This window comes from Lycium barbarum, chromosome 10, assembly GCF_019175385.1.
Source record: "Lycium barbarum isolate Lr01 chromosome 10, ASM1917538v2, whole genome shotgun sequence".
Lineage (NCBI taxonomy): Eukaryota > Viridiplantae > Streptophyta > Magnoliopsida > Solanales > Solanaceae > Lycium > Lycium barbarum.
Genome location: NC_083346.1, coordinates 104611466 through 104629897, shown reverse-complemented (window position 1 = coordinate 104629897; position 18432 = coordinate 104611466). Strand labels below are relative to the sequence as shown.

The window sequence follows — 18432 nt, the reverse complement described above, 5'->3', positions numbered from 1 at the left end:
GGATTTGAGATTGGAAATCATTATTTGAAGTTGAATTTATTAAGCAGATTTCATAAACAAATACTATTTTGAAATCAAAATATGAAATCAGGCTCCTAAATCCTGTGGCCAAACGTCTACTTATGTTATAGGAAGTCCGACATTAGTCTGGGATAGTGTAATTGGAGTTTTAATAAGGTATTGAATAATTCTCACCTCATGAATTAACTTTTAGGTTTGAGTTAGATCTAAGATTCATTTTTTTATTAGTGTATTAGAGTTAGGCCTACCTAGTCCGAGAGATTTACAAGAATGACCTAATAAGTGGTCTTGAACTTTTGACTCTGCGTGCAAAGCTTCAACTTAACAAGTTTTGCCACATGAACAACACTTTTGACTTTTGAACTTAAAAGTTCGTTCACGGGAGAAAAGGGGGTGGGAGGGGGGTGGTGTTGCTGGAATTCCCATAGTCCATTTGGAGTACTCTTTATATTACCTTAGAAATCTTCACCTCACGTGCTAACTTTTAGTTGAGTCAGGTTTAAGATTTATTTCTTATCAGTTTCATCACTAATGAGGTCATGACGATATGAAATCGTTTTATGAATTAAGTTTCTAGTATAATTTCAATCTTTTGCATTATCAAAATCTCTAATTTTTTCCATGGTTCGAATTAGAACTGCATTATTTTGTTGAAAATCTTCTAGATAAGTGGTTCCCTTTTAAATGTCAAAAGATCAGTCCACGTTCATGCGTAGTTGACATATGATTCAAGATCTGGTTAATTATTTATAGTTTCCTTCTCTTTGAATGTACCTCTTTCTTGTAAAAGTTTTAACTTTCTGTATTAAAAGCACTACTAGTTGACATTTCTTTAATTATTCTTGTAGTGGCTACTTTTGATTGTGCTATAGGTTAGTGCTCGCATGAATTGGAATAGTGAAATAAAACTCCAAAATTGGCAATTATAAGTTGGTATTCAAGGCTTGATTTCACCAAAGATAACAATTATAAAAAAAATACGTCTAATTAACCGTAGGATATATTACTACTAGAAAGGTGGGTTTGGGCACCTTTTCATCATCCGTTTGTGGGCCAAAAAAAAATAAATTATGGGCCCACATATTTTAAACAACCACTAATATTTAAAAACAACTACTAATATTTTTAAAAAAATTGTGGCCCACATATTTTAAACAACTACTAATATTTTTTTTAAAAAATTGTGAGCCCCATATTAAACACCAACCAGTAATAAAAAAAAAGAGAAGAAAAAAAAAGTGGAACCCACCACATTCAAACTCACGGGAAAAAAAAAGTGGATCCCATATTAACAAAATCAAGCAATATTAAAAAAAAAAATTGAATCCCATATTAAAAAAATAAACAATGTTAAATAAAAAAGTGCTTAGAAAATCAACCAATTAAATCAATAATGATGGATTTATTGCCACATGCGTATCAACCCATTAGAGGGAGCAAATGAAATTATTGAACAACAACATACTTAAAATACTTATATATATATATATATATATATATATATATATATATATATATACATATATATATATCCGTTTTCCAATTTTTGAAAAAAAAAATTGTGGTCCCACATATTTTAAACAACTACTAATATTTAAAAAAGAAATTGTGGCCCACATATTTTAAACAACTACTAATATTTTAAAAAAAAAATTGTGGGCCCCATATTAAATACCAACCAGTAATAAAAAAAAAAGAGAAGAAAAAAAGTGGAACCCACCACATCCAAACTCACGGGAAAAAAAAAGTGGATCCCATATAAACAAAATCAAGCAATATTAAAAAAAAAAAAAGTGAATCCCATATTAAAAAAACAAACAATGTTAAAAAAAAAAAGTGCTTAGAAAATCAAACAATTAAATCAATAATGATGGATTTATTGCCACATGCGTATCAACCCATTAGAGGGAGCAAATGAAATTATTGAACAACAACATACTTAAAATACTTATATATATATATATATATATATATATATATATATATATATATATATATATATATATATATATATATATATACATATATATATATATATCCGTTTTCCAATTTTTGAAAAAAAAAATTGTGGTCCCACATATTTTAAACAACTACTAATATTTAAAAAAGAAATTGTGGCCCACATATTTTAAACAACTACTAATATTTTAAAAAAAAATTGTGGGCCCCATATTAAATACCAACCAGTAATAAAAAAAAAAGAGAAGAAAAAAAGTGGAACCCACCACATCCAAACTCACGGGAAAAAAAAAGTGGATCCCATATAAACAAAATCAAGCAATATTAAAAAAAAAAAAAGTGAATCCCATATTAAAAAAACAAACAATGTTAAAAAAAAAAAGTGCTTAGAAAATCAAACAATTAAATCAATAATGATGGATTCATTGTCACATGCGTATCAACCCATTAGAGGGAGCAAATGAAATTATTGTACAACAACATACTTAAAATACAAAAATGTTTAGAAAATCAAACAATTAAATCAATAATGATGGATTTATTGTCACATGCGTATCAACCCATTAGTGGGAACAAATGAAATTATTGTACAACAACATACTTAAAATACTTATATATATATATCCGTTTTCCAATTTTTGAAAAATAAATAAATTGTGGGCCCACATAGCCTGATGGATTCATTGCCACATGCGTATCAACCCATTAGAGGGAGCAAATGGAATTATTGTACAACATACTTAAAATACAAAAGTGCTTAGAAAATCAAACAATTAAATCAATAATGATGGATTTATTGCCACATGCGTATCAACTCATTAGTGGGAGCAAATGAAATTATTATACAGCAACATACTTAAAATACTTTAAAAAAAAGTGTGGTCCCCATATTAAACACCAACTAATATTAAAAAATTCAAAAAACACCAACCAATTAAGCATTTTAAAAAAAAGTGTGGTCCCCATATTAAACACCAACCAAGATTAAAAAAAAAAAAAAAAAAAACCAACCAATATTTTTTTTAAAAAAGAAGTAAATAAAGTGGAACCCATCATCTCCAAACTCACGGGGAAAAAAAAGGTGAACTCCATATTAACAAAATCAAGCAATATAAAAAAAAAAGTGAATCCCATATTAAAAAAACAAACAATGTAAAAAAAAAGTGCAGACTTTGTATTCATAGCAAATACTAATATAATAAAGTTTTAGATACGGAGCACGACCTATAATGTTATATTAATCGTGTTTTGAACATAGTATATATATATATATATATATATATATATATATATATATATATATATATATATATATATATATATATATATTATATGCATAAAAATAGTGCAAACTAATAATGTCCAAAAGGATGGGTCCCATACTAAACAACATCAAGCAATATAAAAAAAAAAAACTATATAAAGCATGGGTTTAGACCCATGCTTCGTCGTCCGTTGTCCCTTAAAAAAAAGGAGGGGGGGGGGGGGGGGGGGAGGGGTGGCCCCATACTAAATAACACCGAGCAATAAAAAAAAAAAATGGAACTCGCCATGTCCAAACTCATGGGAAAAAAAAAGTGGACCCCATATTATCAAAATCAAGCAATATCAAAAAAAAAAAAAAAAAAGTGAACCCCATATTAAAAAAAATATAATGTTAAAAAAAAGTACAGACTTTATATTCGTAGCAAACACTAATATAATAAAGTTTTAGATACGGAGCACAAATTACAATGTTATAGTAATCGTGTTTTGAACATAGTATATGTATATATATTATATGCATAAAAATAGTACAAACTAATAATGTCAAAAAAAAAAGTGCACCCCATAAAGGGTGGACCCCATACTAAACGACATCAAGCAATATATATATATATAAAAAAAAAAGTGGATCCCACCATCTCCAAAATCACGGTAAAAAAAAGTGGATTCCATATTAACAAAATCAAGTAATATATATAAAATAAAAAACTGAACCCCATATTAAAAAAAAAAATAATGTCAAAAAAAAAGTGCAGACTTTGTATTCGTAGTAAACACTAATATAATAATGTTTTAGATACAGAGTACAAACTATAATGTTATATTAATCGTGTTTTGAACATAGTATATATATATATATATATATATATATGCATAAAAATAGTGCAAATTAATAACGTCAAAAAAAAAAAAGTGCACCCCCTATTAAAAAATCAAATAATATTCATGTAATTTTCAATGTATCTCATTAAGTCAATAATGATGAATTCATTACCACGTGCGTGTCAATCCATGAAATTGCTTTTCTTCAAAAGGTTAAGTAGTCAAACCATACAATTTGTTTTTATATTAGCCTGAGATCTAATCTAGATATTAAACTGTTGTAAAATAAATATACTTAAAATATTTATATTTTAAAATAATATAGAATTTAATTAATTTTTTATTTTTATTCTTACTCTAATAAATGTGAAAAGAAATTAATGTCGTAAAAAAAAATCAAATGCAGATCAAATAATGAATAAGGTAAATTAGTCAAATTATAATTCTAATCGACGTTTTCTTAAAAAACCATGCAAAAGACAACATGACAAGTAAAATGAGCTAAACCGAGAATATTTACTAAAAATTAAAAAATAGTATTTCTGCGTTTAAATAAAAAATAAATTTCTACTTTGTTTCGTTTTAAACATGTAAAATTAATTTAATAATTTGAATTAGAATTGTCCAAATCAAAATTTGATAAAAAATAATAAGTATTTTACACCTTTAAATTAATTTAATTAAAATTGAAAGTATCAACTGATGCTTAAATATTGCTATTGTTTTATCTCAAAGAGAAGAAAATAGTTTCCTTTTAAACAAGTCTTCTCTTTTAATAAATATTAATAAATTTGCTGATTTTGTGTTCTTAGCAAACATTAATATAATAAAATTTTAAATACGGAGCACAAACTACAATGTTATATTAATCGTGTTTTGAACATAATATATATATATATATATATATATATATATATATATATATATATATATATATATATATATATATATATTAAAAAACAACTACATACACATAAATGCACTATAATCTAAATTATTGGGCCCGTGCTTCTAGTATGTAGTAATAATTGAAAGCTTAGATTCTTTCGTCCTTTTCTGGGCTATGTTCATACTATATTTAGATCTTTCGAGGTTCTTCTTTTTGAATATATGGAAGCGCACATGTACTTTTACTTCAAGTCGAATTGAATTTTAATGAAGACATAATTACGTAAATGATAACTAGTACAGTTGCTGCCATGTGACTAGGAGATCGTCGGTTTGAACCAAGGAAAAAACCTCTTGAAGAAGTGCAAGGGTAAAGTGGCGTACAATAGACCCTTGTGGTCTGGCTCTTCCCGAAACTCCGCGCATAGCGGAAGCTTAGTGCACCATGCTGCCCTTTTTTGTTTTCATAATTACGTAAATAAATTAGAGTGTATCATCTCTAACAATTTAAACTTTTAAATAAGATGATAACACAAGTCAAAATGATAGCAGAGTAGGTAGATATGTTAGGTTCGATTAAGCCTCATCTTTCACTATTAAAAAGAATTTTCATATACTGATTGATGAAAAAGAATCAGGCAAGTGAGCAAGCGTATTAAGGCATAATTAATTAATAGTGGCTACTTTTGATTGTGCTATAACTTAGTACTCACATGAATTGAAATAGTGAAGCAAAACTCTAAAATTGGCTATTACAAGGCTTGATTTCATCAAATGACAATAAAACGATGGGTCTAACCCTGGGATATGTAGTAATAATTGGAAAGCTTAGACTCTTGCATCCTCTTCTGGGATATGTCCATACTATATCTTGATCTTTTGAGTAGGGGTGGAAAAATCAACCCCAACCTGCCTAATCCGTCCGGTGTTTATACGGTTTGGGTCTTGATCCTTTTATTGGGCTGACCCAACGAGTTATACCCAAAATGACCCATCAAACAATCGGGTCAAAGTGGGTCAAAGTAACATCATCCGTCGGGTTAAAATGTAACCCAACTCAAACAAGCAAAGCTGTTGGTTTTTGAAACAAAGAAAATACAGGAAAATAAAGAGGAAGAAAACTTTAAGAATTAGAGTTGAATGCAGTAGAGTACAAGAAAGAAGAGAGCTTATGAACTGAAGTTGAAAGTTCGATCTGCAGTATAAGACTACAATTTATAATAGAAAATACTAACTTAAAAACCTAAAGATAAGCAAAGAAAATCTGCTGAATACCAAATTCCTAAAGACTAGGAAATACTATTTATTCAAAATTCAAATAGAAATCAACTCCTAAATACTAGGTCTAAATAGTTGACAAGGTAAAACTTAATAAATTACTGCAGTAAAAAGATTTGCGGTTCTAAAGCAAATATTCAACACTCCTCCTTGTTTTAGAAACTGCAAAATTTTGGTCTTCTATCTTAGAATCTTCACACTTGATAATTGAAAGTGACCTTGTGAATAAATCTGCAGATTCATCTTTGGACTTGTAGTGAATTAAATTCACTTCTCTACTTGATTGCAACGCTTGACAGCTAAAAATTTCCGGCATGGTTTCCTGCTCCGTTTGCATCTTGACTTTAAGCTTGTCAGTTTTATTTTCCTGAAACATTGACAACTCCTCCATTGCTTTAATTCTTTTTGGAACATTGCAAACTTTTTTAAGCCTAGGTTCACTTTTTCCTTCAGTTTTTTTCAATTGGAGTATCATCTTCCAATTTTTTCGGCCTTTGATTTGTTCTACAGGAACATCTTCCATTGGATGAAATGAGAAATTCTTACTTCTCATCTTAATTTTTAAAATTTCTTTTCCAGCAACATCATTGATGAAACAATGCTTATCCTCAAAAGATACTTTGAATCCTTTTTCTACCAACTAACAAATACTCAACAAGTTCTGATCAATATTAGGTACATAAAGAACATCTGAAATTGTCTTATTACATGAACATGTTTTAATGACAACGGTTCCTTTTCCTTCAACAAGAATCTGGTCACCATTTTCGATCCTAACTTTAGATATTTCAGTGGGTTTTAACTCTTTGAACAAACTCTTGTCATAAGTCATATGGTTAGTGCAACCGCGATCAATCAACCAAGAATTTGTTGAAACCCTACTTGATATGCATGTTGCAACAAATAGATGGTCTTCTTCTTCTTCTTCTTCTTCTTCTTCTTCTTCTTCTTCTTCTTCTTCTTCTTCATCGGCGACACGTGCATCTGCATCATGATTCTGAGATTCGTTTTTGCAAATCACTGCTTCACGACCAAGTTCATTACACTTGTTGCACTTTGCATCTGGTCTCTTCCAACATCTAAATGGTGGATGTCCCATTTTTCCACAGTGCTGGCAAGGTGGGTAGTTTTTCAATTTTTTATCCCTGCTTTGAGTTTTGTGGCTGGCTGCTAAGGCTCCTTCAACCATACCATCTTGCCCCATAAGCCTCCTTTGCTCCTGTGCCTGGAAAGAATTTAACAACTCTGCCAATGTAATCTTGGACAAATCTTGTGTGTTTTCCAAAGTAATTATACATGTTTCATATCTTTCGGGCACTGTTACCAGAATTTTTTCAACAATTCTTGAATCTTTAAATTTAGTGCCTAGCAATCTTACCTTGCTAACAATGCCAAGCAATCTGTCTGTGTACTCTTTGACGGTCTTGAACTCTTTCTTTCTCTGCAACTCAAACTCTCTTATCAAATTTAATACTTGCATTCCTCGTATTCTCTCATCTCCAACATATTCTTTCTTTAAATAATCCCAAATTTCTTTTGGTGATGTGAGAGACATAATTCTCGTGAAAATAGTTGTTGTAACAGAAGCAAACAAAGTTGCTCTCGCCTTGGACTCCTGGTTTTCTTTTCCTTCTGGTTCTAGATTTTGGCCATGATGGGATTGTTTGGCAGCGGATTAATTTCGTAATCCTCTTTCACGGCTTCCCAAAGATCAAGGGCCTCCAAGTAAGTTTCCATTCTAATAGCCCATAGTTGGTAATTTTCGCCATCGAAAGTAGGAGGAGACATTCGTGAAAAACTATTTTCGGGATCCATTTCTTTACTCACAAGTCCCTTAAGAAAAAAAGGCTTTAGATACCAATTGTTGGTTTTTGAAACAAAGAAGATAAAGGAAAATAAAGAGGAGGGAAACTTTAAGAATTACAGTTGAATGCAGTAGAGTACAAGAAAGAAGAGAGCTTATGAACTGGAGTTGAAAGTTCGATATATTTTTACTGCAGAATAAGACTACAATTTATAATAGAAAATTCTAACTTAAAAACCTAAAGATAAGCAAAGAAAATCTGCTGAAAATAACAAATTCCTAAAGAGTAGGAAATATTATTTATTCAAAATTCAAATAGAAATCAACTCCTAAATACTAGGTCTTTAATAAATTACTGCAGTAAAAAGATTTGCAATTCTAAAGCAAATATTCAACAAAAGCATACTAGAACTGAAAATCAATTTCGCAAATATTATGTGCTTGTGGAAGGATATCTGTAATGCATGAACATGAGGCAAATTAAAAGAAAGATGATTATCGTTACCACTCATTTTCTCTAACTGCTCTCAGTCAACTTCTCTTTTTGCATTACTTTTATATATATAACACAAGATATTTCACATATTTTTTCAGTATATGTAAAATATACAGTTCTCTTTATATATGACAACACATTTTTTAATATAATTAACCAACATGAAAATTTTAGTGTTAAGATTTGAAACTACTATCATGCAATTATATTTGTTTATATTCCAAATCATGCCTACGTGAGAGATTTCAAAGTCTACAGTGGCAACGATAATTTTCCAAGATGAACGTGTCAATAATTTCAATTCATACATTTTAAAATGAGGGGAGAGATTGGATTATGTTGGGCGGGCTGGGTTATGACCCGTTATTTGACCCATCTTGATCCAACCCCTTTTGAACCAAGCAAACTTTGGACAGGTTGGGTCTTGATTTAATACTTAATTTGACCCATCCAAATTCGACCCGACCTGCCCATTTGCTGCCCCTACTTTTGAGGTTTTTTTTTTTTTTTTTTTTTTTTAAATTCTTGAATTTATCAAGGTGCCATAGCCTATTAAACAATTGGTTTTGGCTCATTAGCCCTCAAAGCTTTTTTTAAAATATCGGTAGTGCACATGTACTTTTACTTTAAGTTAAATTGAACTTTGTTGAAGACATAATTACGTAAATAAATTAAAGTGTATCATCTTTGACATTTTATATTTTTAAATGAGATAATACACAAATTAAAATAGTAGCAAAATCTTCAAGGCTCATTGTCCCTTAACTATCAAAAAGGATTTCCACGTACTTAATCGGCGAAAAGAATCAAGCCCGCATGTAAGCAAGTGTATTAAAACATAATTTCATAATAGTGGTTACTTTTGATTTTGCTATAGCTTAGTACTTAGTGCTCATGACATAAATTGGAATAGTGAAACAAAACTCCAAAATTGGCTATTACAAGGCTTGATTTCATCAAAGATGACAATAAACCAGTGGATCTAACCCTAGGATATGTAGTAATAATTAAAAAGCTTAGATGCTTTCGTGCTCTGCTGGGCTATGTTCATAGAATATCTTAGATCTTTTGAGCTTTTTTCCCCCCTTCTTTTTCTTGACTACTATCTAGGTGTTATTGCGTCTTAAGCAATTGGTTTTGGCACGTTAGCCCTCAAAGTTTTTATTAAATTGTTGGTAGTGCACAGGTACTTTTATTTCAAGTCGAATTGAATTTTATTGAAAAGGTAATTACGTAAATAAAAGTGTTTAACTTTTAAATAAAGTGGTAACACAAGCTAAAATGGTACCAGAGCAGCTAGAAATCTCAAGTTCAAGACTTTATAGTCCCTATGGTCCCTTATTATCAAAAAGAATTTTTATGTGCTTAAACTACAAGAAAACTAGCTTGGTTTGAACCCAGGAAATGGACAAACAATTCCGTAAGTAACTGAGATTCACATGTCTTTTAATCTAACAGCGATGAAAACCGCTTTCAACATAATTAAGATGTCACACAATTCAAACAACTCCAACATCAAGCGTACGTGGTTTATTAACATCTAACATGCGCTTTATAGTTACAATTGTTCATGTTTCAATTAGTGGAAAACAATTGGTTTACATTAATTCAGATTTGGTTAAATTGACTGTATGTATCAAAAGAAACATTGATTCTAATGGTTAGAACGTGCTGCTCTGAATATGCTGAAGTGCCATCAAAGCCCTTAATGTAGTATTTCCAGTCGTCGAGTTATTATGATCGTCCGAAGTTCATACAGAGATTGCACTATCACTAGCTGCTAAAAAATGGAAATTTTTGAGCAATATCCTATCAGAAATTCATTAGAGTTTGACTAATAGATACATAATGTTCCCGATAAATTGCTCATGAAGGTGTGTTTGACATCCCAACGGTTAGAAATAGCTCTTGGGTCGGATCCACCCATAAGGAATGCTAATTAGCCCATTAGCTTGTCCTCCTCCTAAATCCTACCTATAAAGTATGAATACATCAGTATGGAAGTTAGAAAAAAATCCACCATAATATGATGCTAGGATTTAGAAAGTAAAACAATGTGATGCATCTCCTAAAGGATATGTAGGCTTCAAGATGATTTTCGACGACATGTGACATGACTCGTGTTTGCTGCAGAACGGCTTCCGCAAGAGAAAAAGTAGATCTACTGACTAGTTATTTACAAGCTTAAATACTATGCCAACAATTAATTTCTCCAAGTGAAGCATTAACTTTATGAATTATAGAGGATCTTATCAATTACAAATACACATTTTACATCCATGAATGGTGGATGATTAGATTGACGATGTCTTGATGTTTAGGGGCTCGAGCAATAATTACAATATATAACATCGGTATTACAAAATGATAAGGACTGTAATTGAATCTTTTCACTAGGGAATACATAGGCAGAGTGTTATCGCCATGTACTTGATGTGGACTAGCTGAGTGCTTAACCTATCACATACAAATGGGAACCTTCTAAAGTTGACATCCATTGCAATTTACAGCGTATTATTGGGTTGCAATATCATGATTAGTTGACACATCAACTGCCTACTTTTTTCTTTTGATGGGTGAGACGGATATAATTTAAACCTTGTTATTCTGAGACTGAAGAATATGTAGAAAAATAAATTTTCTATTGGTTTTTTAAGAAAATAAGCTCTTTAAGAATAGCGAAAGTAACTTACTTGGTGATATAGGAAAACTAGTTTCGCAAGAATTAAAAGAGCATATTCCCTCCCAAAATTACGTGATGATGTTTGATTGGGTACTAATTTTAAGAGAAAAAGAAAGATTTTTAGAATTTGTGATTTAAAATAAGCCATTGCGATTTTGGTGAAAATCATCTCATTAAGGATAAAATAAGAAGTTTCAAATTAAATAATTACTAAATATAAAAAATAAAAAATGAAAAGTTATTTGTGGGGGTTGATTAAAAATGAAAGAATACTACATAAATTTGGACAAATGGAGTAATACTCCGTATATAGAGTCTGAGATCATACCACTAAATTAACGTTATGGCATTTATTTATTTTTTGTCAAGTTATGGCATGTTTAAAACTACAAGATTCAAAAGTCTATTTATCTCTTAAATTTCGTAAAAGTCTATTTATCTCTTAAATTTCGTGTCAAGTCAAACTATGTCAAATAAAATGGAACAATCAAGTACTACTTGATTAGGAGCATACAGCAACGAGTTATTAGTTATCCAACTGTTTACCCGGAAAATGGTTCAGTTGAATTTGCGTATGTGGTCAAGGACACGTTGATCAAAGTGACCGGTAAAGATAATATAATTGACAACTAAATTGATGCAAACGAGTTATAAATAAAGTAAATAGTTAAAATAGCCTCAGCCTTGATGCAACTCCATGGTGTAGCTCCGAGCTTATTGCTCCGATCACGCTAATGGCTTAGATCTTGTCAGACTAAAGTATAATAAAGAAATTAAAGAATAATGAAAGTGTGGAATGTATTTGTAATGGTTCTCATTCGCGGGCGGGGTTAGCGCTCGGAAAGCTACTTCAAACTCGTTGGTACTCTTTCAGACTTTGTTTTTACAGAGTCGCCACCTAATTTTTAGGAAATTAGGAAAACCAAGGGTGAAGGGTTTATTCAAATACCATGATAAATCCTTCGTAATCCAAAGTTCTAGGTAAGAGTTCTGATGATCCCCTAGGGAAGGTCTTAGGCAACCTAGTATTAAGGATCCGTACTATACAGTTGACCTTCGAATTCCAATGTATGAGTATTTGCATGAACTGTTTATTTCGTGTTTATTCCCGCATTTATAGAAGGTTTTCATTGCTTGCATGTTATTTGGCTTTTCGCAAAAAAAAAAAAAATGTTATTATCGCATTTTAAAATCATTATATTTAATCCGGGTTTTGAAAGTCATTTGGGGACCTAAAGTCTACTAAACGGTGTAGGCACCGTTGTCCTAAGATGACTAGTTCAAACCGTAAAATTCCAACAATATATGAGTTTTTTTTACAGATTTTTAGAAGTATAAATACAACAACTTTACAACTAAAGGAAAAGTATAACTTAAGCAAATAAATAGAGTTAAGGGTAGGCTAGGGGTGTACCAAGCCCCTAGTTGACCATTTTCACCCATGGCTGGGCCTTCCACGCGTTTAATATATATATTAGCTTCCATTTCTTCGCTGGGCTCGACCATGACTCAAAAGAATTGCCTGTTAAGCCTTGACCCAACAGGTTGGAACGTGACTCGGCCCAAATGGCCATGCAGTGGTGGAGGAGAAAAGAAACAAAGGACCCCGGTTAGTTTATATTTACTGAACTTATCACGTGTATAACTCGCGCGCGCGCGCGCGCGCACACACACACACACACACACATATATATATATAAGTTATCCAATTAAGGCATTCGATTATATGCTAGTGGGCTTCACTGGTAGAGATATTTTCACCCATGGCTGGGCCTTCCACGCGTTTAATATATATATTAGCTTCCATTTCTTCGCTGGGCTCGACCATGACTCAAAAGAATTGCCTGTTAAGCCTTGACCCAACAGGTTGGAACGTGACTCGGCCCAAATGGCCATGCAGTGGTGGAGGAGAAAAGAAACAAAGGACCCCGGTTAGTTTATATTTACTGAACTTATCACGTGTATAACTCGCGCGCGCGCGCGCACGCACACACACACACACACACACACATATAATTATAAGTTATCCAATTAAGGCATTCGATTATATGCTAGTGGGCTTCACTGGTAGAGATATATACAATAAAAAGGGGAAAAGTTGTCACCATCCGTTTTCCCGACGCCGCACAAGATCCAAGGGGTTTCATGAACTCCAGGAATTGCAGGACATCGGGGGGAAGGCTAATACCAGGCCCCAAATCACCTCATCTTCCCAAACCAGTATATCCATAGGATAATAAATCAGAATCCCATAATCATGCGTAAGTATGGTATGGATATCAGCATGTGTGGATATAGTGTAATTACAAACAATATTGTAACCAGCAGGTATAATGTGAACAAAGCATACCAAAGACACATGGATATAGAGTAATCAAAACAAACCTCAATATGTGGGCATAAGGTGAATAATGGCCAAAACCAAACTCATGGTCATAAAAATGGAACCAAAACAGAGACCGCACCATGTAAATATAAGATAAACAGAAACAGCACCAAAGCACTTAATCATGAGATGAACCAAAATAGAGTCACTCTTTTCCTCTTACTTTTGGGACTTGGTCCACCCTTAATTGAATCTAAATTGGGCTAGGGCCATCTATCTTCTAAAGTGACACTAAGTTAAAAAAATCAATGTTTGATGGAATTCCTATCCCTTTTGCTCATTCAGTGTATATATATATATCCTATATATGACTGGCCTACTTACCCATATACACTCAATACGTCTATGATATGCACACATAATGTGCATAACATGTATATGCCATGTGTATGCCTTCTTCTTTTCTCAACAACTTAGTATATTTTTATGTCTATCTAGCCTTGAATATGCTTTTGAACCTATGATTCCACCAATTATCTAAACATCTACTCTTAATTCTGTAGGTAAGGATCATCTTTCCCACACCAAGACTATCTTAGGTTCAAACTAGTCAAACCTATGTTGAAGTAGGTGATTTATTCACACAAAGCTTGGCACAAATTCAGGCCCCTAGCAGTTTACATAGCATAATGTAGGAGTCCTAACTGTTTCACTATTCTAAGCAATGTCAAAATAGAAATAACATGTTCATACAGTGCACCAAAGACAGAATACGAGAGAGGCCATGGGAAGTGATTTGTCATGACAATCAAAACAGAATGCACAAGGTGTAGGAGCCATTGCCTTAGACAAACAAGTTCAACATAATAAAAGCAGGATTTAATTAAGTCTAGTTATTCAGAAACAGGATGCAGAAGTATAAAAATCATACAGTTTTGAACCAGCAAACACAGCACAAGCAGACAAGATTTAAATAGATTTAGCACTCAGCATAAGAATGGCCTGTCAAGTCCTAGTCAAGTTTTTAGGTAGAGTAAAAGCAGTATAAAAATACACAGGATACATATGTACTAAGACTTAAGTAAAATGAAAAGAAAGAAAGCAACAACTATGACATCCGGTTTGCAACAAAATTCCGAGGAAAAAGAATAGCTCAAGGCTTTCAAACTAAGTGAATTAGACTTGGCACTTCATTTTAAAGCAGGACTTTATTATCCCAGTTTCAACTTAGCAAGGTCTTTTCTCCTATTTTTTTTCGGATCAGTGTTCTTAGGGGTGTTAATCAGTCCAGAGAAATTCAGGATTTCAAACAAATTTGAACAACCAAAGTAGTGCACAAGACAGTTCCCAGGAAGGTAAAGGGGGCAATACTTCAAATCTCAATTGATTCAATCTATTAAGCAAGAAATGCACAAGACAGAAAAGAGAAAAGAAAAAAAAGAATCTAGAGACAAGGGATGACATAGAGGAGTTCAAACAAATCAAACATTTTACAATGCCTTAGTGTTCACTCCAGAACAAACCATTTGATCATTAAGACTTCAATTTGTCAAATCCAAGTTCACAAAAAATCAATTATTTCACACAGACAAATTCCATCTTTGTCTCTATCAAACTGTTTGAATAAGATAGACTCAATGGTCCCCCTTGATCAAATGGTGGGGTTGTAAAGTAAAATGCATCCATATGACAAGCACACACCCCATAGACTTATAAAGCATGTCATGACACTCGTTATTCGGAGGAGAGGTACTATGAGCCAAATTGAACTTGGCCCTTCTCAATCCTCTCTTTGAAGTGTCTTTAAAAGGCTTCTCTTATCTCAAGTGGTTCATAGGTTGATCTTGGACACTTATGACTCTGTAAACACCATCATTTTGAACCAATCCCCATCTAACACTTGATAAACATTGGCACATGTTGGTCTCTTAGTTATTTTACCCCAGAATTCTGGTCATGATGCAGTTTTTAATCCCTTTGGTCATGAAAGAGAATGTGATAGACCCCTATGCTTTATTCTAACTTGGTTTTGATAGTATAAGATCTCAAAAGATCCTCACGGGCATGGTTAAACTTCTCCTAACCAAACATAAGACCTTTATGATCATCCTCATACCCAGTGACAACCACTAAGACTTTGTGGTTAAGATTAGTTTAACACTGCCTTTAAATCAATTCCCAGCTAAACACCTAGTTGACATTGACACAAGTTAACAGTTCCAGTTAACTCAACCTAGGATCTTACTTCTGAAAGCTATTTTGAATTCCCTTTTGATCTTGGCAGAATTTAAAATCACATATACATCCTATTTAAGGTTGATCTTCAAGCTAGTGCAAATCAAGACAGAACCACAACAAGCATATTTCTTCTCTGAATATAATTACTTATAATATCATTTCTTACCATTATTTATTTGTTGATATCAACTTCCAAGTTAATCATGAACAGTTTATGAAGAAATTTAGGTAGCCTTAGTCAAAAAGAGGCAAAGTCACACACAGAGGTGGGGGAAAGGGAGCAACACATCAAAGAATCAGAGGGGTCCCTATCTACACTTATTCTTTTCCTATGCTTCAAGCTCTAGATTTTAAAAAAAAGGCCTAATTTTAAAGATCACACAAAGTCAGTTTCATGCACACAATTCATTTCAAACACTCTAAATCCTGAACGTGAAGTGCCTCCAGGGCCTTCTAGTTTATTCTTGATTACCTAGACTAGATCAGAGTTGAAGATAAGAGGATGCAGTCTATTTTTATTTTTTGGTTCACACACCACTATTAAGGATCTATACCTATCCCTTGTTTTACCTAAATCTACAACAAACAAACCATTTCAAAATCATGTTCAGCTCAGTTCTGATATATATTCAGACAGATTTAGGCTAACTCCAAAATTATTTAGACAGACTTGAGCAAGTTCGGGGACCAGGTCCCATCCAATCATCTTCAAATGCTTCTTAATCAGATTTAGTTTTGTTTAAGTGCACTCACACTTATTAACCTTTTAGACTCATTCAATAAAATAAACAAACACATTCTAGAGTATTCAAATATATGGGACATTCACAGATACTAGTAAATATACTTAATTTGTTTCATTTGTTAATACAAGCCCCAGCCTGGGCAAACAAATACCAATCCATAGAATTCTTATACTAACAGACTCATAAGAAAGGATTTAGGTAGGTTCATATCAACTTCTTATCCTTTTCTCTTCTTTTAGATTTTTAACCTTTTTAAACTAAGTGATTAACTCCCTGACACAATATCAATATTTTAACTTCATATGTTCATCTATTTCTATTATGATTATCCTTAGAAACCATAAAAGAGGTTTTTAGCATCGCAAGACCAAAGTTTGGAGCCAACAACAACACCTACAACATCATTACTTGAACCATACAAGCATGAATAAACACTTGAACTAAATAGGAGACTAATATCATAACACTTAACTAAGAAACATATCATATAAATTGACACTTGAATGAATAAAAAAGAAACAATAACAAGATAAATTGCTATCTTTTTATGTGCAGCCATATCAAGAGTCGAACTTGGAGCCTTGTGCTTCCACTCCCACACTCAGCAACACAAAACAAAAGTAAAGAAATTTTTAAAATTGAGAGACACAACTCTTTAAAAAAGGTTTAAGTCTAAAATTCTACTATTAAGCCTAAACTTCAAGTTAAACTTAAAGTTCTAGCTTTTTTCAGGTTGTCCACCTTATCAAATTGTGAGGGTTGAGGTTCTATTTATAGACCCCCAAAACTATATATATATATATATATATATATATATATATATATAAACTACTAACGATGTGGGCCAAACAAGTTTTTGGATGCAAAATACTCAACTTGTGAAATTAACGATTAGGATTCAAAGCAAACATGCATATATGGTCAGATGTGTTACACTTTAGGTCGATCCGAACCAACCCTCTACGGACCAATGAGAATTAAGTTTAAAAATTCAAAAAATAACGACATCAGCATGATAATCTGCAGACTTTGACTAAAAAAAAAGAAGGTGAAAAAGAGTGTATCTTACCATCGTAGGTGTTGTTTAGTAGAAATTGGAAGAAAACGACCACGAAACTTTAAATGTTGCACTGATTTGGTTGTGTTAAGGCTGATACACGTCTAACCTCTCTGAATTGATGCCATTTTTGGCAATCCAGCGAGGAGAGAGGGAAAGGGGGGAAAAGGCGGCGCTAGGGTTAGGTTTAATGGAGAGGAGAGGGGAGAGAGGGGTAAAGGGGTGTGTTTGGTATGAAATAAAATGTAAAAGGGTTGTTACCTTCATAAAATGTAAAAGGGTTGTTACCCCCTTATAAGAAAAAGGGTTGGGTTGGGTCACGCTCATTTGGGCTGCACTCAGTCTAGAAAAAATTGGACATTTCCCCTCCTCCTTTTCATGTATATATATAATGTATATCGTGTATATTTAAATGTATATACGTGCATAGCGGGTAGCACGGGTAATTTGACAAATGGACAAATAATAAGAATATCGATTATCGACCATAGCATTTTAATTATAAACAAATTAGGACGTAATTAACATATTAATTAATTTAAAATATGTCTAATTGTGTAAACAAGCTCAATTTCACAAATATAGCCTTAATTGAATTAAAATCTAATTGACCATTCTAATTATAACTTTTTTTTGACTTACTAGCTAATTAAAGTTAAATTACACTAATGACCTCAATTAATTTGAGCCAAATGAATTTGGCCATTTCAATTAAGCCCATAAAAAGGCTAATTTTGCAAAATTGGCCCCAATTGCTTTAACCACGAATTGATTAATTCAACTGTGGCTATAGCCAAAACAATTAAGCAATTAAAAATCAATTTGCAATAATTCCCCTCCTATTGGCT

General features: G+C 32.4%; 1 long non-coding RNA gene across 1 annotated transcript; it reads right to left on the bottom strand.

The window, feature by feature from the left end:
- Positions 1–12489: 12489 nt before the first annotated feature.
- On the bottom strand, positions 12490–17839 carry LOC132613985 (uncharacterized). Its single transcript, XR_009572143.1, has 2 exons — positions 17597–17839; positions 12490–13070 (listed from the first exon to the last, which is right to left on the bottom strand). It is a non-coding gene; the product is annotated as an uncharacterized LOC132613985 (long non-coding RNA).
- Positions 17840–18432: the final 593 nt, after the last annotated feature.